Below are 23,042 nucleotides of genomic sequence, written 5' to 3' on the forward strand. Positions count from 1 at the left end.
AAGCAAAAGAGATTCTTACTTGTTGTCATTTTGAAAGATGCTGTTTTTGCCAAGCCATTGTGGCATGGCTGATAGAAATTAATTAAGCGATAATGTGGCAATGTTCATTCAACAGCATTCAGAGAACAAGAGCAAAATGGGTGTGAGAGAGAAAGAAAAATGGACACCGGAGATTACGCAGCAGTTTAATTAAAATTCCTGATGGAGATACACATTAGAAACGCTCCTGAGAATCAAGTCAAGTTTGACTGACAACTGCGTCTCACTTGTCTAATTTGATATCCAGGATTCACTTCACTTATATATGGTAATTATTTTTAATAATATTTTGTTCCAAAACTTTGTGCAAAAGGATATATCATATCTACTTTCATTATTTTTTAGGTATAGCCATTACTTCACAAACAGACTCCATTACAATCCTCTAACAATCCATAGAGAAAACCAAAATGAAGCGGAAATCTTCGACTTTTTCTCCTTTGAGAATCACTTTGTGAAACACATTCTTCAGCTGCATGAAAAGACAGCATTACTAGACTGAGACAATACGATTTGTTTGATTACAAGCTAAGTTCAATCCCATGCTTCAAAGTTGACAGGCCAAAGGTAGAATGGCGCTGTTGACCCAAATATCCGATCCCAGATAATAGTCAAGAGGGACTTGTCTCTTATTGATCTAACCTAAATAAAGGGTCACTGACAATTAGGGCTGCATGATAAATCATTTCAGCATCGATATCGTGATGTGCGCATCCAAGATAGACACATCGCAGAAAGTGCGACGTTTAATATTGATTGTTAATCCGTATGGACCAGGGTTCAAATACAGGCAATTCTTAGATTTAAACCTTCATACAGTGAAGGTTCATCATTTGCATGTGTTTTAGGTCCTGTCAGTTTAAACATTTAAGAGATTTTAAACCATCTGAGCGTAAGAAGGTGCACAATAGAGGTCAATTATGAACACTCACTGTTTTCTGTGCTCACACACAGAGCCACACAGATGCACATGAACACCAAATTCTATTCACTTTATCCATTTGTGCCTGAAATGATACTTTATAAGCAAAATTTTGCAAAATTGCATGTCTCTGCAATTATCTTTGTAAACACAGTTGCTTAAGATGAAAATTCTAAGCTTCCTATCACTGTTTATAAGTCCTGTACATTAGGTTTAAATCCATTCAAGGTTAAAAAACATTGTCATTTTGTCAACATATCATTTTAAAATTACCTCAATTCTCAGAGATCCCCAAACGGTTTGCGCGAAGCTGTTTAAAAGATTCAGTTTCCTTAATCCCCACCTTTCGGTAGCATACTGTGTTCCGATTGGTCAACTAACATAGTCAGTTTTGATTGGTTGTTCCGCACTCAACTTCATGGTAAACAATGCGTTAGCATCTTTTTGGGGTGAATTATGTCTTATTCCTCTCACCGCGAAGCAAACAGTAAAATAAAAAACTTTAACAATCTCGCTGCTTTTTCTTCTGTGTGGGAGTATTCAAGCTGCGCGCTTCAGTTTGAATCTGAATAACGCGTTCAGCGCGGGGGCGTGGTCACATTAGATATAGTGAAGGGAGACATGAAAAACAGACATTGCGCTGTTTCCATTATGAATTACTTTATCACAGAATATCTGTTAGCAGCACTTGTTCAGTTTTAAAGAAGACATGTCAAGCTTTCTATAGATATCTTTCTCATGTCTCTTCGTTGAGTGTTTACGGAGTTACACTTCATTTTAATGACGTGTTTGTAAATGACAATCAGCGCACAGGCTGCAGACAGCACACATACTGATAAGACGCTCGGGAGAAAACAGACACATAACTTCATAATCATACCTCGCGTTTTGATTCGGAGATGCTTGTTGGTCCAAATAAAGTTGGTAATGAACCCTCTTTTATGGCCAAACGCTTTGAAAATCCCGCCTTGAACTCACCGAGATTAGAAAAGCAGTCATCAGTGAAATATTGTGAACACAACAAAAGGGATTTGTTGTACTGCTCTGTTATTGTGGTAAAAAATTTATTTTAGCCATTGGTTCTTCTGATCTTCATTCTTTGGCAGTGAAAATAAAACAAACTTGCCTTTACAATTAAAAACACACTGTCTCCTCGACATGATGTTATCACACCAACCAGAGCGTCTGTGTTTTGGGGGGTGGGGCAGGTCAGAGTTCCGTTTCTCCCAGGGGGCAAGGAACTCGACCGGAAGTTGAAGTCTGGTGGGGGCTGCCATCTTTTAGCAGAACTTCACTTGCGTTAGCATTCCCATTGACTCCCATTCATTTTGGTGTCACTTTGACAGCGAATAACTTTACATCTGAGGCGTTTAAAGACTCCGTTTGTCCATATATATTTCTAAAGATACACGACAATGTATAAAGGGCTCCATTACCTTCTATGTTACATTATGGCCCCGTATAAACAGTTTTTGTAAAAAATAGGCTAACGATTGCGTCATAACCACTCGACTCTCTGTCGCATTACCGTACAGACAGGAGGAGAAGCTCACAGGCAATTAACTTAATATGGCGTACTGGCGTTACATTTTAAAATACTATACAAAATAATTAATCAGAATACTTACTCCTGCTCACTCACGCCAAAGAACTCCCCGCTCAAGCTCGCCGTCTCTGCAAGATTAATGATGGCAGTTTGCACGCACAGCCACTTAGAAGATTTACATCTGTCAGACAGGTTGCTGACGTCGTCAAGCTTAGTTTGAGTCTGCGCGTCAGAAACGGAAGTGCTAAATAACGCTAAAAATGGGCTTCACTTGTCTCAAGTGAGTTCCAATGGGGTCGCTGTGTCCATTTCTTTTACTGTCTATGGTTTCTCCCAACACGGTAGGCGGAGATTATTATGCAAAGTGTTCCTAGTGATGTACATAGAGATGGGCAAAAGATTTGAAATCTATAACGACTCGTTTCAGCGATTCAGAGTCGACTCCTTACTTTAGAAGCCAATAACTTTATAAATCGTGTACTTTTTGGTTTAATTACTTTGCACATTTTTTACACTGATGGACAGCTACATCATACACTGTAATACAGGTAATTTTTGATTTCCCATCTGTGTGGTTCTTTAAAGGTAAACAACTGAAAAAGAAAACGGATGCATAACAGTATATTGGCATATTTCCTGTTGCTTTCTGTGTCATGAATGTTAATCAAACAACAAAACACAGAGAAAAATCACTTTTGTAACTTTAATGGATTTATTAGGTTTAATGTATACAGTGAAGACTAGTGTTATTTTACTAGTTATTATTATTAAATTTCTGTACCTGAACACTGTTAGACTTACCTGAAAAATACAAAGCACTGTTTATTTAATTTGAATCTTTGTTGTATTATTTTTGTCTATGCTTGTAATTTGTTTGCTATTTTCTAAGCTGATTTACTCACCCACAAAATCACCCCAATCACTGATTTTATTGTGTATTTTTTTCAACTAGAGCTATTGAAATCATCTGGTAATCTATTAAATTTTCATATCACAATTTATATATTGCAGAAAAACTAAATATCGCAACGTGAGTTTATTTGCAATATCGTGCAGCACTAGTGCCACCATCTATGAGAAATCAAACTGTACCTAGAAACGTTCTAATGTGCCATTTACAAAGAATGCATCTAATTTGAGAGACAGGACAGTGGAATAAAAAAAATTGCAATTACGTTTTTTGTTGTTGTTTTCTTTAAGTTCGCACACAAAAAAAAGAGAAAATGATCTCACCCTTCAAGTTTTCAGATTTCAAGAAATTTACATCCTGGCTTACCAGTGGATCATTTTTTAACTTTAAATCATCACTTCTTACAAACACACTGCTTTATGTTTTACAAGATGTTAATTGATGGACTGTAGTCATGCAGATTACTTGTAGATTATTATGATGTTTTCAGCAGCTGAACTCTCATTCTGATGGCACCCAATCAGTGCAGAGGATCCATTGGTGAGGATGCAGTGGTAGAAAACTTACATGGGTGAGACAAAAAAGGGTTGGGATGTTGGGATGTTGCACAATGCATAAAACTGATTGGAACCGTAAATGTCGGATTAAATCAGTAAATGGTTTGTGAACCCATTTCAAGTTGACTTTAAGCACCTTCCTTTATTGTTCAACCTAAGTGTCCTTTCTGTCTAAGCATGAGATTTTACTTCGATGTCACAGACCCAGATCTGTGTGCTTTATCACTTCTCTTTTGCTATCACTGCACTGCATGAAATTACATTCATTGCTGTAACTGGCTCGCCATCTTCCACACAATCCAATTTCTAGAAAGCAAGTAGACCATGTAAGTAATTATAATGATCTCTCTGGTCTAACAAAGGGTGGTATATCATGATCTTTCTCATTTGTACATCTTGTTGGAGTCTTTTCTGTCTTTCATCAAATATTTGTAATTCCAATGAACTTTTTAGCAGCTGCCTAATAAGATGCAGTAGGTAAGCCTTATTATTTGTAACATCGGATATTTTAAAAAGAGGGGTTTTAATCCAAATGACTGTATTAGAGAAATGTTAGTATTTCAATCTGCCCCAATCATGATGTACAATAAATATTATGACAAATTGTGAGGCAGACACAGAGAAGATTAGTAGCTGCAATAACCCGCTCTCTTGTCTCAACAAAGTTTTTTTCTTAGCGAACAACTTGGTGGCAAACTAAACTTCTTTCCACCCCCCCGCCTGCTCTTTTTGCCTGACCCCTGCCGTTCACAGTGAGTAATTTAAATTAATCAACTTGTCTGGTTTGTGCCTGAAACCAATTACCCCAATGTAAACTTGCTTGTCAACAGGCTGTTTTTATCTGAGTGTTTTTGGGCAGCTTGTTAAGATGCAGTGGCCTCTTCTGGGAGAGTTAGAGATGATGGATGTTTACCTGGAACTGAGGTGGGCGAATCATGATTTGAAGCCCAACTTAATTGCAACATTTCGATTAGCAAACACCATGACAGCCTGATCAAACACACTGTAATGATAATAATGAATGTGCTGCTTTAGGAAGGAGTCACTGAGGGCAACTGGAAATAAGTTCCACGGAAAGTTAAATAACAAGTCTTCAAATCAGTGTTTATTAACCATTTATCCTATATTGACTTAAATTCAAACAAGAAGCTAGATGCTATAAAATGTGTACCTTTTTATGAATTAAATGTGTACGTGAGCTTGATGAGCAGGTGCAAGATTCTGCGAAAAAGGCAAATTGCTTTACGGCAGCAACAAATGCATGTGTACCTCTAGCCATAGATATGTATATGTAGATGCCTCATTAGCGACTGTTTCTATGGACCGCTATATGTAAGCCATCCACCATATTGGAAGGGTCAACTTGACGTCTTTTACCATAGTAATCAATTAATATTCAAAAATATTTTTATAACTTTATAATAAACTGAATGTCAGAATGGGAAAGAAAGGCGATTTAAGGTATTTTGAGCATGGCATTGTTGTTGGTGCCAGACGGGTCGGTCTGAGTATTTCACAATCTGCTCAGTTACTGGGATTTTCACGCACAACCATTTCTAGGGTTTACAAAGAATGGTGTGAAAAGGGAAAAACATCCAGTATGTGGCAGTCCTGTGGGCGAATATGCCTTGTTGATGCTAGAAGTCAGAGGAGAATGGGCCGACTGATTCAAGCTGATAGAAGAGCAACTTTGACTGAAATAACCACTCGTTACAACCGAGGTATGCAGCAAAGCGTTTGTGTAGCCACAACATGCACAACCTTGAGGTGGATGGGCTTCAACAGCAGAAGACCCCACAGTGTGCCACTCATCTCCACTACAAATAGGAAAAAGCCTCTATCTACTGTAATACGACAGTGGTTTGTTTACGACATGTGTACGGGGCTCTAAAGTACACATGCACAAATCTATATACATTTGCTTTTAATTTTATGTTTTATGTTTTTAATGTTAGCTGTTTGACATTTTAATCACGTAGACGTCTCTCTACTTTGGTAGCAGGATTGCAAAAATGGCAAATCCCGTATAAAATACAGCTTCATTTGAACTTCTGAAGTTGAAGTCAATATTTTAAACGCTTCCTTTCACTGATCATTTGTCTAAAAATATTTTTGTTTTGTTTTTGCCATTATCTTAAATTGCTCATTGCACAGGATGATGACCTATAATTCTTTTAATGGTAAGCATTAGCCTTTGGTGTGTTTGTTTTTGAGGTGAAAAGGTTGTGCCTGTGTGGGCTGTGGCATTTTAATATCTACTGAAAGGCCTCAGTGTATTACGAATGGAAGGGAAGTTCCCCTGAAACATGAGCTCTCTACATCTTCTCTGACTCCAGTGAGGAAAAAAAATAGAATTATCTGATGAGAGGAAAAATTCACTTAATGTTATATATTAGTTCTATCCCCTGCAGTGTTCCTTTATGGAACCTATTGAGCATTTGGCCCTCACGTTGAGCTAAAATAAAGTAATTTAATCATTGTTAATATCCTCTGAAATTCCAAGCCTCTTTATTTGCTTAATTTCCATATGAACTGATTTTTCATACTTGTATAGCCACTTAAAAGCCCATATTCATTTTGTGCTAAATTGGTTTTAAAGCTGAAGGTGAACTTGATTCCGTATCGCTCGGCTTACTAACTTCCCAGTCATACTCTTAAAATAAGAAAATGTTCTAACCCTATCCATCATTTCTGCAACAGTCTGGACAGTGACAAATACAGTCTTCCTCTGGCTAAACTTGGGGAGTGGAGTGATATAGATAGAGAGAGGAAAAAGAGAGAAACGATACATTTTATGACATCTCTTCATCCATTTTTATTCTCTGAGCATCACTACACAAAACCCACTCCAGCTAGGAACTTCCTTCTTCATGCAGGGGTCAATAGTTCGAATACAGCTCACTTGCTTCCAGCCAGCCGAGCAAGAGAAAAGCCTGGAAATCACCTGACCGAGGGGACTATTTTCTACGCCCCAGCGAGCTGCGCACAGGTACGCAGAAGTGAATGATGTCTGATGGACTTAGTTGGGCAGCTTGACATCCTCCTTCATGGTACCCCGAGTGGCCTCAGGGACCCCTGTCAGTTATGATGGAATCACTGCTGAGGTAGTTGTTTAGCTCCATGCTTCCCTTTTGTTTTAATGCTCCCAGTTGGGGCCAAACTTGGCAAACGGTTGTTTGGTGATGGATGGAGGCTGTGTAGCACAAGGCTGGTCGACATGGTCTTGTTGCAAAAGTGGTGACCGGTTTGGGCAATGAGGCTTTCTGCTGCATGTCCGGATGAATGAGGTGTAATAAATGATTTCTCAATGAAGTTTTACATAAAACCATTATTATTAGAGTTTTACAACATGGGATAAAAACATAAAGGTCAAATTTTATTTATTTATTTTTTATTATTTTTTTATCTCAATTCTGGCTTCTCACAATTCTGAGTTTAACAAATTTCATAAATTCAGTCTTTGTTTCTCAATAAAAAATGAAAAAGATAATTGTGACTTTCTTTCTCAATTCCGACTACATTTCTTGCGTTTGTGAGTTTATATTTTGCAATTCTGACTTTTTTTTTTTTTTTTCAGAGATATGAGGAATATTTCTGAATTATGAGATGGTTACAATTACCTTTTTCCTCATAACTATGAGGATTGCAGGAAAAAAATTGTCTGAATTGTGATTTTAAAAAAATTATATTTATTCTTTTTTTAATTCTGAGAAAAAAGTTTGTATTGGGAGAAGATATTTAGATGTAAACTCAGAATTGCAAGAAAAAAGTATAAATTATGAGATAAAGTTGTAATTACTTTTTTTTCAAAATTCTTAGAAAAAAAGTCAGAATTGTAAGATAGAAACTCAGAACTGTGAGGAGAAAGTCAGAGCTGCAAGAACAACAGTGTAAAAATTGTAACTAAGATATAAATAATTGTGAGAGAATTGCAATAACCTTTTATTTTCTCAGTCAGAAATAGAAACCCAAAATTGTGAAAAATCAGATGTGTGAGAAAAAGTTATCTTTATTTTTTATTCTGTGGCAGAAACAGGCTTCCATAGTTAATTGCCATTTCTTTGTGAAATTTACTATCAATTTCTGTGTGAAAATAGGTTTATTTTTCTTCAGTGTAGTCAATTATTTCTCCACCCGTGCCAAAACATGTTCAAAAACCTACAGAAGAACCAGGTAATGGGGTATTAACTTTAGCAGACGGTTGCCTGGCAACTTAGTCATCAGACTGTCTTCTTAGCTTTCATCAGGCGTCTGAAATTATGTATTGTTAAACAGTTATCAAGTGATGCAGGATGCTCTTTGATTTGTGACTCCTTAGAAGCCTCTATATCCTTTTTATGGTCTCAATAATAGCAGATCATCTCGCTTGCCTTCGGGCTGGCAAACATTTGATTGCTTTTTGGCAATGTTTTCTGGCTAATGAACACAGCAAATAAGATTGTCGCAGGATTAAAGTTTTAGTCCACATTTAAACTTGATAACGACTTTAATCTCCTTGTGTTCCAAGAAGACTTATCCAAATGTAAATGTTTTATTGCCACTCATTTTGAACTTCTCTGTGGTGTTTGAGTTGAGTCACAGACACAGTATGTCATTCATGGAATTTAATACTCTGCTTTCATGTATAGGCAATTGGATAAAATATTGGACCAGTTCTTTATTTTTTTTTTTTTTTATTTTTTTTTTTTGTCTAGCTGCATAGCAACTCTCTATTACAAGTAGGGCATTATATCCAAGTCATTATACTTTGTGATGCTGAAAAACAGGCCCCCTCCCAAAGCAGCATTGCACCCTATAGCAAGTACAGTTTAATCCCTTACTCTGTATACTGTAGCTGTAAATATCTCTGGATTTCAATTTCACTGTGTTGACGTTTATTGGAATATTTACATGTATATTTATATAACATGCATTATAGACTAATGCAAGTGAGAAAGTAGGCCTATGCATTCCGAATGTTAAAATAAAGGTCTGATTTGTATTATTTTTGCACAAATGCAAGATTTTGCCAGTTTTTAACTATATAAAATATAGAGTGTTTCTCAAATAAAATATAAGCCATTCACACCAAGGACAATAATTATAATTTATAAAAGTTTTAATAATCGTTCTAATTGTATGAGAATGGGGAATTCCACAGTAAACTTATGATAACACACAATTTTGTTGGAATTAAATTATTAAATTATTAAAATTATTTTATGACTCAGTGGAATAACCTGCCTAATTAAAGGGTTGCGAGTTTCTTTATTTTGTTGTGCACAAAAGATATTTTGAAGAATGTTGATAAACAAATAATGAATTTCCGTATGGAAAAATTTAGGCTACTATGGAGGTCAATGGCTACCGTATCAACTTTTTGATGATCAACACTCTTAAAAAAATATAATATTTTGTGTTCAACAGAAAACAGGAACTCATACAGGTTTGTAACATCTTGAGGGTGAGAAAATAATGACAAAAGTTTCATTTTTGGGAACTATTCCTTTCATTCTGAATGGTAGCTTATGGTGTCATTCAGCCTATTTTTAATTAGAGCTTCAAGATAAAATAGCCTACACGATTATATCTCAACTTAAATCAATATATCATATTGACAGAAGGCTAATTAGCCTGTTTATTTGGTTAGTAGCCTACATGTAACAAGCCTGATACCTTCATAGTCGGACACCGGTCCTTATGCCAAGGGAAATAAATACATAAATAAATAAAATAAGTGATTACACTTTAGAGGCACTAATGTAAAGTGTGACCTCTGGCGATATCTTACACTACTGATAATAAGAACCAGTCCAAAAACATTCAAGAGCGCGCCCATCATCATCATCATCATCAATGAAGCTGTCCGCGCGCGCGCTCTTGCCGTGCACAGGCGTTGGTTCGGTGGGACGCTCTCGCTCTGGTCTTGTTGCGTCGCGTCGCTCTTAGTGCAGACACGGGGCTGTCACTCTCTTATGGCACCGGAGCTTTACACAAACTGCCCAGTGGGTTGGACTCCGCGACACTGCTGCACGTCTCTCACTGTCGTCTAAGTAGTGAAAGTCATTGGGTCTTATGTGCGTTTGTTACCGGATGAGTTCATGTAGAAAGCTGTGCTCTTACGGACTATTCCCACGTTGCGGACTGTAGAGATCTTGGGATTACTACACGTCACATATTTCACAGAACTCACGGACTCTGCGCTTCTCCTCACCTACATGTTCAGGAGGAATATCGTGGCACTTTATTTAGTAAGTGAAACGTTATACTTTTCTCCTTTATGTGACTATATTCTATATTTGGACAAACGCACATAGTGTTGCTGTGTTTCTCTTGTAATACATTGATACAGAAACAAGTGTATGGTTCCTAAGAATTACTTCAGCTCGACTCATAGAATGAATATCGCATGACGTTACTAAACATTCTGACTGTGTTATTTTTACCGCGTGGTGGTGCTGCCTCAGAGTAGGTTACAGTTACAGCTTTTGACAGCAAAATAACAGTTTCACATTTTAATTCAGTATCTTGTATGAACTGTTCGCTTTAATTGTTATTAGAGACTATTTATAACTTTTCAACATTGCTAGACTAATCTTTGTTATTGGATCTTTCAGTTACATTGTTATTTTTTTTTTTTTTTATCCAAAACAACTGTTCTAGTTTAACAGAAAATTAAAATAGACTTAAACTTGTCTACTTGTCTAAACTTGCGTCTTGATGACTTTTTTTTTTTTTTTTTTTTTCAATTTGTTCATCTTTAACTGAGCCAGAATTCTATTTTGGCCATTTTTATGCAATTTATTATCCTCAGCCGAGAGAGGAACTCATTTTAAACAATACATTTATTGAATTATTAAACGGAATATACCTATTTTCAGTTAATATGAAAATAATAAATACATGGTCAGCATGACCAGCATGCTAAAAAATCATTAAATCTCATTTGTATTATAACAGAGCTGTTGCAATTTTGTATCAAGGCTTTTTTGTAATTCAATATACATTTGTGTCTAAGTATACAGCACAATTGGGATCAGTTGGATGTTGAAGCTTCATCATGTTGATGATGATATAAGACAAATGAAGACATTTTCAGATTGGCAAAGACTCTTCTTGACTGGCAATTATTAATGACTGCCACGTTTGATTGTCTCCCATTATTTAAAGGACAATCAATCATGAAATGCATTTGCCTGATGTTCCACTCCATGTTATAACAGCCACTTTCAACCGTGACTGTTCATTAGTTCAGTGGTCATATATAAACCTTTCTATATTTGATTTTCCTGCATTGTGACCTTTGTGTCCAAACTGTGTCGGTAAAATGGCATTATGAGCAAAGATATTTAGTTTAATCTAATAGAGAATGCGTCAGGTCATTAGGCATAATAGCATAAACTCTGGACATTCAAACTTGGAATTGTCAAATATGATCTTTATTTATTTAATCCCTCACTGTAAGAAATGTATCTGAAAATGGAAATGACCACTTCAAGCAGTTTGGAAATCAAATGCATTTGCTTAATGACTCCGAACGCGTTTGGCATTCCTGAAATCAGCCGTTCATGTAGCTTTCCTTCTCCACTGATCTCTCCAGACTGTACCATTATGAATTTGACCCATGTTAAATATATGATGACATTCAAATCAGTTGTTCTTCTCTTGCTTAAAGGTAGTTGCACTTCAGCATAGGATACTTTCTTAAGCTTAAACTCTATATAGTGCATGTGTATATAATGTCTCAGCACCAGCAGGCTTCTGAAAAAACGTGACCCCTGACCAGATGCTTAAATTACTTTTAGATCATAACAGTGAAAGTCCTTTGAGTTCATATGCCTGCAAAGGCACGGTTGTTAAAGTCCCATAGGACAAAGTGGCTCGGGAATGTAAAGCAAAAAATAAAAATAAAAAAGGTGCTGAATTCTGAAAGCGTATGATAAGATACCTTTGGGCAATGAGAGTGGATCGAATTACAGTGTGGATTTAACATTGAGTTGAATGTGCAAAAAATGACTTGACCTAAACTCTAAACTCCTTTTTAATACTATTGTCCTAAAGCGATAAATTATTCAACATGAGATCATTGAGTTTATAGTTATCTTTTACAGATTCACATATGTCATCTACTGTCTCTTACACTTCTACATTGAAAGAGCTTTTATTTTAGAACACCCCATAGGTGCTTTAGTAATATGAAGAATGACTTGTAACCCAAGTTATTAGTATGCCACTGGCCTACATGTGTTACGAACGCGTCACCAGCTATTGTAAAGTTGTCAGTATGCTGCAACATAGCACCTGCGCAACTTGACAACCCAGAGAGCCTGTAGTTCCACTTCCCCGTTCATTTGACACAATCAGACAGAATACCAAAAGAACTTACATTTTTCTGTGAAAAAGAACATATAAAAAGTGTATGCATTTATATGATCAAAAATACAGAAACAACAGCAATATTGTGTACGTTTTAGTATTTCTTAAGTGCTTGAAAAAAATGTTCCCAATGACTTCCCATGTCTTCCACGGAACACATATCAATTTTGAACAACACAAGGGCGCACACATCTCTTTTAAATGTGATAATTCCGTTAATCATAGTCTTTCACGCACGTTTCATTCACTGCCATGAAGTGAGCTGTGTTTTTCTATTGTTTACCAGCAGTTTTTGTCCCTCGTCTATATTTAGCTTCAACTCGCCACATGTCCATTCAGGGGTGGTGCTCCCGTACTGATCACAGAACAGTCTTGGCAGTCTTTAGAGGAGAATGCAACAATGGCTGTCACTTTATTACCCTTGTAGAGTAAGTCAGGCTTGAGGAAACAGCTGGTCTGAGGAGCAAACAGGTCAGGGCTAATGGTGTGCTAACTTATTCAATCGGTTCGACTCTGAAGGGTTGCTGTGGATACGTGCGACACAACCTTGATGGCAAATCAGACAACAATAGAGGAGCGAGTGTAACATGAGGCGTAATGGTCACCCGTGAAGTTTATTGATGTTGCCGTAGCTACCAAAGAAGATTAGATAACTATGATGTACAAAAACATGAGCTATTATGTCAGGACAGGCTGACTGACGCTGGTTTGATGTGGTTGCGATACTTTGTAATTATGACTGATTGTATTTTGACTGTTCATTTTCATATTCATGCTCTTGATGTCGATGATTAATGTAATTGCTGTTGGTTAGTTTCCGTAAACATTATTTGCCATCTCCTCAAGGCTGTAGAGTGAATTCATTATGCATAATTCTTTCAGTTCTTATTTAGAATTGGGCAATTATGTGAAGAGGGTGTGATGATGTTTTAAATTAGCAGCATGTTTAAAGTTCAATTAATATATATATATATATATATATATATATATATATATATATATATATATATATATATATATATGTATATATATATATATATATGTGTATATATATAATTTTTTTTTTGTTCAGGTCTAGAGGCCTGCAATTCTAAAATGAGAAATGTGTGCTGTGTCAGTTTTTGTGTGTGTAGAGTCCACAAAAGAGACTCTTTTATCATGCTAGAACAGTTCATTCGATCTGCAGCGTTGCCAGATTGGAGCAGGAGTAGAGTAATGGGGACTGCTTTGAACTGCCTCTGTTCTGCAGGTTGAAGCCAATGCTTTCAGGACGATTTTTTTGAGTTTTACAAAGAAAGAGAGCAGGTTTGAATGTGTTTCGAGTACGAGAGAGCGAGTGAGAGAGAGCGAGAGAGCGCTTTAATGCTCTCCGCTTCAACTAAAACCGATATGTCCACATGTCAGTGCAGATTAGCACCATCTCTCCACACTGGCTCATGTGTTTACTTAGTCCTAAAACCACAAAACCTCATTACCCTTCTTTCACTGTCATTTTCAACCACAATCCTTATATTTAGCCCTGACTCACTGATTGTGAAACTTCACGTTGACAAATCCCCTCGGTGTCTGTGTTTCCGCTCGGTGCTTGTATGAAAGGCTTGTTTCTTTTTTGCACATTTAAATAAGGACAGCGCTTCAGCGGCACTAATAGAGGTCCAATTTATAATCCCATCAGACCTCGGGTGTTATTTTTAGGGAAGGCTTGGAGAGCATCCTGTTTATGTTTGAAACACTGGACCTTATGTTCTTTGAGAAAAGGTTGAGAGCAAGATCAGAGTTTTTTCCTCCTCGGCTTACTGTAATTTATTAATGCAATGCCATTCCACCAGCGGTTCCTCTTCGGACTGAGTTGTCATTCTTTTGAAAATGATTTTCCATGCTTTTTAGGCCTAGTTTAACAGGTTTGTAATTTTTATGTGGGTGAATGATGTTGTAATATGAGTGAAAGGTTTGTTTGAGTGATTTTGCGTATGTTTTTGAGAGAGTTTATGGAGAAAGCAAAGATGCCTGAAGACTTTTAATAAATGTAACTGAGAATGGTTGACATTTGTTTTAAAAATGTATGGATTTATTTTTTGGACAGTTTATATGGAACTATTAAGGTTGTATGGTCACTATTAGGACCTTGTTCTTGATGTACTATGAATTTGTATATGTGGTTTTTTGAATTATGGCATAATAAATTGAATGGAGTAGAAATTAAAAGCCAGTGAACTAGACTGATGATCACATAGTGTTTATCTTTTCTAATAAAAAAAGCAGTCTTTGCATTTGGTTTTAAAGAGTTAATGACAACAGAGATCAAATTAAATGATTAATTTATTTTGAGTATGTTATAATGTTATTTTACTGTCATCAACTGCATATCATATATAGGAATTATATTGGCCATTGCTCACACTTTCTTTAAAAAATTCATTATATATATATATATATATATATATATATATATATATATATATATATATGAGTTTTTTTTTTTTTTTTTTTTTACCAATTAAGGGCACAGGCCATTGAAAACAAAAACAGAAACCTATTTGTCTACAAATATCATAAGAGAACTTTCTCCTACTCAAATTGTCCATTTCCAGGATTTTTCTCTGGGTTCTCCTTGTCTGGTTTATAGAAAAGCTTTAGCCTCTGTTTTAATGCAGTGCAAGTGTGTCTGATAGACTCTAACAGCATTGTGACCATAGACTGTGTGGGGAGAATGATGCAGATAGCGAAAAAGCACTTAATATGTATTTAGGGCTTTTTTCAGATAGAGCTGTAGCCTGCCGCCTCCCCTGCTGCTCTTAAAGCTTGTGTCAGGCTGTGAACAGCATCCATCTCTGTCTGGGGTCCTGAAAATGTGGCAGAGCAGATAGAGTGAGTGTAGATTGATTCCCGTAACCAGGGGTTTGCTTCAGGGTGAAGGAGGTCTGCGTCTAAAAAGAGCTTTAATGAGTTGCCTTGGAAGGTGGTCTGCGTGGTTCTGCTCCACAGCTTTTGTTTTAACACCGTGTGATTCTCTTGCTTGATGTTTCTGTGGACTGTGGAGTGAGACACAGCACTTAAGGTTTTTCTGCTTACTGTGTAGATAGTTTGGCAGTGAAGACTGTTAATGAAGCATTTGGAGACAAGCTCAGACCTGCATGTGTGATATCATGTGTTACTCGATTTTGTGATAAACGGTTCCTTAACTATGCACTTAGTATAAAATATTGCTTCCTTTATTTGAACATTCTCCAATAAAACATTTTACATTACCCAGACCTGATTTTTATATATTTTGTTTATACATTTTGATGCACAAGTGCCACATTTTATTTCCTGAAATCACTTAAATACCCATTTTATTTTTCTTATTCCATTGTAATACACACACAAAGTATACATTAGTTTTTTTTTTTTTATAAAACATATATTAGAATAATAATAATAATAAAAAAAAAATATATATATATTATTATTATTATGTTTTTTTTATCATTAGTTATTTATGAACTAAAACTTTTATAGTTATTTTACTTTCCATTTACAATGACAGCACTGTTTTAGAGCTTGATTTTGAGGCCATGACTAACAGATGGATACCTGATCTATTTAAAAAGCTCAGTTTCTGCCAATACTGATCCAGGTATCAGATAGGAGCAGCTTACAGTTTTATTGATGCGCTTAGAGTTGAGATGACAAGAACTGGCAGGAAGACAGATGGGTGGGGCCAACAGAGAATGGAAGCCGGACTTAAATGTCCTCGTGGCTCAGCATGTCAGAATATATGGCCTAACCTTTAAGCATGGGTGCCGTCTATGTGCTTTTAAAGTGAGAGGATGACTCAAACACTGCATTTTGCTTTCTTGACACCTGGTATTTGTGATGTGTTTGCGCTGTGCATCTGGACTATTCAAATCTGTGGAAGCATCAGGGCCATCATCCCTGACAGGAGAAGCTTTGCAGGCTGAAGAGATTCAATGAAGTCAGATCATGTGATGTGACAGAAGTAAGAGTAAAAACATAAAAGCTTTCCTCTACTTTATATAAAACATCCAACAGAGAATTTGATAGCTATTGAGGAGTCTTTAGCTGTATAAATGTGTCTTCAGGCCAAACATCTGTTGGAAAGCTGTTGTTTAGGCCATTAAATCTTTTCCTTGTCAATGAAAGGACTCAGACGTACTGTAAATATGTGCAGATATTAACAAACAAAGCCACAAGGTCACGGTAGAAGCATGGGCATGCAGAAAACCCCTGCTGTATCAATGAACAGCTTGATTTTATGGAAACAGAGCTCTTGCTAATCAATACAACACCTCCTATGTCCTGCTTAAAGCATCGAGCGGCTCCCAGGGAAGACATGACGCACTGCTCTCCGGCGTCTGATGGGGCAGCGCCGCTGCGTGCGCCGCAGTTTAAACACTTTGACTGGCTCCTCTCAGATGAATGGTTGTTCATGCAGACTATATGAGGGGATCAATAGGAGCTTTGGTCTTCCTAGAGGCATTTGTCATTTATATTTAAAATCTTAAGTTAAAACTGTGATCGAGTGATCTCTTTCCAGACATATGTCTCAGTCAGGGGCCCCAAAATGAGTTAAGAAGGGGAGAGGGAGACAAACAGTCAAACAGTTCACAGTGTGAAGCGGGTGGGTGTGAAACCCCCTCTAGCAGACAATGACAACTTCCTGCCTGCTGAGAGGAGCCCACCAAAATCACACAAAATCAGACAACAACAAGCCTGTTTACAAATCACCGAATATTTTTCGCAAGCATGTTTATTTGCTGTCTGTCTGTCTTATTCCACTCCTTCATTATGGCAGGTTTATATACAGTATGACCCTTTTATTAGGGATGCACCGAAATGAAATTTCTTGGTCGAAACCAAAAAAAGTGTCATGGTCTTGTCATGATCCTGTCTCTATCTCTCTCTTCTTCTCCCTCTGTCTCCCCCTGCTGGTTTTTCCCCTCCTGTCTCCCTCGCTCTTCGCTTCTGTGTCACAGCTGTCTTCACTTCTCATTAAGATAATTCCCCCTCCACCTGGTTCTCATCTTGCCTTGTTATTTGGGCTACTTCTACCCTCTCGTTCCCGTGTCTCATTGTCAGATTGTTACTTCCGAATGAAGCCGTTGCCTTTGGCGTCTATGTTAGCAGTTGGTCGTGTCCTGTCCTGTCCTGTCTAGTCGGGGTGAAATTAGTTGTCTACTATCTCTATCTGTACATCTCTGTGCTCACCCATTGCACCCCACAGAACCTTACCTGCTGTTCTACGCCGCGGCCGCCTCCGCTCTGCGAGCTCCGATCCCCGGCTCTCCCCTGAGCCCGGTTTAAGCCTCCGCCTCGCCAGCCTTCTGGACGTTCCGGCCACAGAGGTTTCCTGTGTTTGTTAGATCCAGCCTTCGGGTCATCCTTGGTTTTCATCTTCGTACTCCTAAGTTGGATTTTCCTGTGGCTCTCCTTTGTTTGATTAAAGACTGTCATTTTGCCCTCGCATTTGAGTCCTCTCTCTTCAATACCCACCACAGAACAATCTGACCACGATGGACTCAGCGAGTGGCAGTCCGTTCCAGACCGCCGTTGAGCACCAGGGCGTCCTCCTCGGGAAGCATGAGGAGGACATCTCCGCTACCCGACACGCCGTCGGTTCTTTGGCTGCCCAAATGTCCGAGCTGTCCAGCCAGGTCCACAACCTGCGAGACACAACCAGCCTTCCGCCTCTTATTCTCCTCCGGGTCAGACGGAGCCTCGGATAAACAATCCTCCGGTCTATTCGGGTGAGCCAACTCAGTGCCGCGCTTTCCTTACCCAGTGTGAGGTGGTTTTCTCGCTCCAGCCCGTTACATATGCTAAGGAGAGGGCCAGGGTGGCTTTCGTTCTCTCACTCCTCCACGGGCGGGCTCGCGAATGGGGAACGGCCAACTGGGAGACGGAGGCAGAGTGCACCTCAACCTTTGAGCGCTTCAAGGAGGAGATGATCCGGGTCTTCGACCGTTCCGCCTACGGAGAGGAGGCGTCCTGTCGGCTTTCCACACTCCGGCAGGGAAGACGATCCGTGCCGGATTTCTCCGTTGAGTTCCGGACCCTCGCTACCACCTGTGGGTGGAACCAACCCGCACTGACTGCTCGCTTCCTGGAGGGCTTGTCTCCAGAGGTGCGGGACGAGGTCCTCGTCCGTGAAATCCCCGCCCGGCTCGACGACCTTATCGACCTGGCCATCCGGGTGGAGAGACGGTTTGATCAGCGCCGTCGTGCTCATCGCCTAGAGGAGAGTCTCTTCTCGCCGCCTCGAGTCAGCCCCTCCCACTCAGAACCGGAACCCATGCAGCTGGGTGGCCTGCGTATTTCGCCTAAGGAGCGTCAGAGGAGGATCTCTAACCGCCTCTGCATGTACTGTGCTAGTGCCTCTCACTTTGTGTTTTCGTGTCCAGTAAAAGCCAACGCTCGCCAGTAGGAGGAGGGTTACTGGCGAGCGCTACCACTAAGACCATTCCTTCCACTTCCTGCACGATACTTCCAGCGCACCTCCAGTGGGCGGGGTCGTCAGCCTCCTGTGCGGCCTTGATTGACTCTGGGGCCGAGGGAAACTTTTTGGATGAGAAGTGGGCGCTCCAACAAGGTATTCCGCTCACACCGCTAAGAGACTCCACCTCTTTATTTGCCCTTGATGGCAGCGCCCTACCTAGGGTACAGAAACAGACTATCCCATTAACTCTAACCATTTCTGGCAACCATAAAGAGACAGTTTCCTTTTTAATTTTTCAGTCTCCTTTTACCCCTTTAGTACTGGGGCACCCTTGGTTAGAACTTCACAATCCACACATTGACTGGGCTAGGGGGTCTGTTTTGTCTTGGAAGTTGTCGTGTCATGTTAAGTGTTTAGCCTCGGCTGTTCCCCCCGTGTCTTCTGTTTCTGTATTGCAGGAGGAGACGGGAGATCTGACTGGGGTTCCGGAGGAGTATCACGATTTGCGAGGGGTTTTCAGCCGTTCTCGAGCCATGTCTCTTCCGCCCCACCGTCCGTATGACTGCGCTATTGATCTCCGCCCGGGGACCACGCCCCCTCGGGGTAGGCTCTATTCTCTTTCTGCTCCTGAACGGGAGGCTTTAGAGAATTATTTATCTGAGTCTCTCAGCGCCGGCACAATCGTTCCGTCCTCGTCGCCTGCCGGCGCCGGATTCTTTTTTGTTAAGAAGAAAGACGGTTCTTTACGCCCATGCATTGATTATCGGGGGCTGAACGACATCACGATTAAGAATCGTTACCCCTTGCCACTGATGTCCTCAGCCTTCGATATCCTGCAGGGGGCAAAAGTCTTTACCAAGCTCGACCTACGTAATGCCTACCATCTCGTACGCATTCGGGAGGGGGACGAGTGGAAGACCGCCTTTAACACGCCCCTCGGCCACTTCGAGTATAGGGTCCTCCCCTTCGGATTGGTTAACGCCCCCGCTGTCTTTCAGGCTCTGATCAATGACGTCCTTCGGGATATGCTCAATTTATTCGTTTTTGTCTATCTCGATGACATTTTGATTTTTTCGCCCTCTCTCCAGGTTCATGTGCAGCATGTTCGCCGCGTTCTCCAACGTTTGCTTGAGAATCGACTCTTTGTTAAGGCCGAGAAGTGCTCCTTTCATGCTTCGTCTATAACGTTTTTAGGCTCCGTTATCTCGGCAGAGGGGATCAAGATGGACCCTACCAAGGTCCAGGCCGTGCTCGATTGGCCCGTCCCTGAGTCTCGTGTCTCGCTACAGCGCTTTCTCGGTTTTGCTAATTTTTATCGCCGCTTTATACGCAACTTCAGTCAGGTGGCCGCGCCACTCACTGCCCTCACTTCGGTTAAGTCTCGTTTCAGTTGGTCCGGTTCTGCGCAGGAGGCGTTTGACCGGCTAAAGACCCTTTTTACGTCCGCACCCATCCTCCGCACCCCAGATAGCTCAAGACAGTTTATCGTTGAGGTCGATGCCTCCGAGGTGGGGGTGGGAGCCGTTCTTTCCCAGCGGTCAGCGTCGGATAATAAGATACACCCTTGCGCGTACTTCTCCCACCGCCTTTCCCCCGCTGAACGTAATTATGATGTCGGGAATCGAGAGCTCCTCGCCATCCGCCTGGCATTGGGTGAGTGGCGGCAGTGGTTAGAGGGATCCTCTGTTCCTTTTATTGTTTTGACGGATCATCGCAATTTAGAATACATTCGCTCCGCCAAGAGATTGAACTCGCGTCAGGCTCGCTGGGCCCTTTTCTTTACGCGTTTTGATTTTGTCATTTCATACCGTCCGGGCTCTAAGAACGGTAAACCAGATGCGTTGTCTCGACTCTTCGATCCCTCGATCGGCCGCACCCCCCGAGAGGAAATTATCCCTTCCGGTCGGGTGGTGGGGGCTACGGTCTGGGGGATCGAGAGACAGGTTAAACGCGCTCTCTCTCACGTCGCTACTCCCCGTAACTGCCCTAGGGGCAGCCTTTTTGTCCCTATTCCCACGCGATTAGCGGTTCTTCAATGGGCTCATTCTTCTAGACTAGCGGTTCATCCCGGTGCTCGAGGCACTGTCGCATTTATCCGCCAGCGTTTCTGGTGGCCCTCTTTAGAACGTGATGCGCGCCGCTTTATCGCTGCCTGCTCTGTCTGTGCCCAAACCAAAGCAGGCAACTCTCCGCCTGCTGGTCTTCTCCGACCGCTTCCTGTTCCCTCTCGCCCGTGGTCCCATATAGCTCTCGACTTTATCACCGGTCTTCCGCCCTCAGCCGGCAAGACTGTCATCCTGACGGTAGTCGACCGCTTCTCAAAATCGGCGCACTTCATTCCTCTTATCAAACTGCCCTCTGCGAAGGAAACGGCCCAGATTATGATTGATTATGTGTTTAAGTATCACGGGTTGCCCACCGACGTCGTGTCCGATAGGGGTCCGCAATTCGCCTCGCAGTTCTGGAAAGAATTTTGCCGTCTCATAGGGGCCACTGCTAGCCTTTCCTCGGGTTTTCACCCCCAGACTAACGGCCAGGCCGAGCGAGCCAATCAGATTGTTGCCCGCATGCTCCGCAGTCTAGCCTTTCGCAATCCCTCATCTTGGGTCGAACAGCTTTCCTGGGCTGAGTATGCTCATAATTCCCTCCCCTCCTCGGCCTCTGGTATCTCTCCCTTTCAATGTTGCCTCGGCTATCAACCGCCCTTATTTTCGTCCCAAGAGACCGATTCTCACTGCCCGTCTGTTCAGACCTTTATCAACCGCTGTAAGCGAACCTGGAAGAGGGTGAGATCTGCTCTATGTCGTTCTAAGAGACGCATGTGCGTGACAGCCAATAAATCGCGTGTCAAGAGTCCTCGCTATGCCGCGGGTCAGAGGGTTTGGCTTTCTACATCTAATTTACCCCTCCAGTCTGACTCCCGTAAACTGGCTCCCCGCTTCATCGGGCCGTTCCGCATTATCAAAATCGTTAACCCTGTCGCCGTCAAACTCCGGTTGCCGCATAATCTTCGTCGTGTTCACCCGGTGTTTCACGTCTCCTGTATTAAACCGACCTCTCGCTCCCCCCCTCCCACGTCCTTCTCTGCCGTTCGTATCGAAGACTCCCCGGTCTACACCGTCCGCAGGATCATAGATAGGCGGCGTCGGGGTCGTGGATACCAATACTTAGTCGATTGGCAGGGGTATGGTCCTGAGGAGAGGAGTTGGGTCTCCCCTAAGGATATCCTGGACCCCTCGCTCATTGATGATTTCCTCCGGTCTCGCCAGCATTTCCCCGCTGGAGCGCCTGGAGGCGCTCTTTGAGGAGAGGGTACTGTCATGGTCTTGTCATGATCCTGTCTCTATCTCTCTCTTCTTCTCCCTCTGTCTCCCCCTGCTGGTTTTTCCCCTCCTGTCTCCCTCGCTCTTCGCTTCTGTGTCACAGCTGTCTTCACTTCTCATTAAGATAATTCCCCCTCCACCTGGTTCTCATCTTGCCTTGTTATTTGGGCTACTTCTACCCTCTCGTTCCCGTGTCTCATTGTCAGATTGTTACTTCCGAATGAAGCCGTTGCCTTTGGCGTCTATGTTAGCAGTTGGTCGTGTCCTGTCCTGTCCTGTCTAGTCGGGGTGAAATTAGTTGTCTACTATCTCTATCTGTACATCTCTGTGCTCACCCATTGCACCCCACAGAACCTTACCTGCTGTTCTACGCCGCGGCCGCCTCCGCTCTGCGAGCTCCGATCCCCGGCTCTCCCCTGAGCCCGGTTTAAGCCTCCGCCTCGCCAGCCTTCTGGACGTTCCGGCCACAGAGGTTTCCTGTGTTTGTTAGATCCAGCCTTCGGGTCATCCTTGGTTTTCATCTTCGTACTCCTAAGTTGGATTTTCCTGTGGCTCTCCTTTGTTTGATTAAAGACTGTCATTTTGCCCTCGCATTTGAGTCCTCTCTCTTCAATACCCACCACAAAAAGAGGAAACCAAGGGCGAAAACCGGAACACCGAAAGAAATTACGCCAATTATTAGTATCATTGCATTTATGGCTATGACTGTACTAACTTACTACTAAAATCAAGGCATTGCAACTGCATAAATTTAATATTCAAGTTTCAAAGAATAAATCAATTACAAACTATGCAAATATATATTTAGCACATTGCAACAATGCACAGTATATAAAAAAATTCAAACTAAAATGTTTAACTTGACCCCACTCGTGTAGCCCACATTAAATAATAATGTACAGGACTACTGGCCTGCAGAAAGGTTTTAAAATTAAATGTTCTCTCATAAAA

General features: G+C 40.9%; 1 protein-coding gene across 6 annotated transcripts in view; it reads left to right on the plus strand.

Moving 5' to 3' along the window:
- Positions 1–9,856: 9,856 nt before the first annotated feature.
- Positions 9,857–23,042, plus strand: part of LOC113066004 (semaphorin-5A-like) — a 144,405-nt gene continuing 131,219 nt past the window's right edge. For 3 of the 6 annotated variants that reach the window (XM_026237554.1, XM_026237553.1, XM_026237552.1), the window contains exon 1: positions 9,858–10,204. The gene's annotated coding sequence lies outside the window, so the exon portion shown is untranslated. Of the gene's footprint in view, positions 10,205–12,781; positions 12,801–23,042 lie in introns of those variants that run through there. The other 3 variants (XM_026237556.1, XM_026237557.1, XM_026237555.1) reach the window with 2 other exon arrangements.

Source organism: Carassius auratus, chromosome 49 (genome assembly GCF_003368295.1).
Source record: "Carassius auratus strain Wakin chromosome 49, ASM336829v1, whole genome shotgun sequence".
NCBI classification, from domain to species: domain Eukaryota; kingdom Metazoa; phylum Chordata; class Actinopteri; order Cypriniformes; family Cyprinidae; genus Carassius; species Carassius auratus.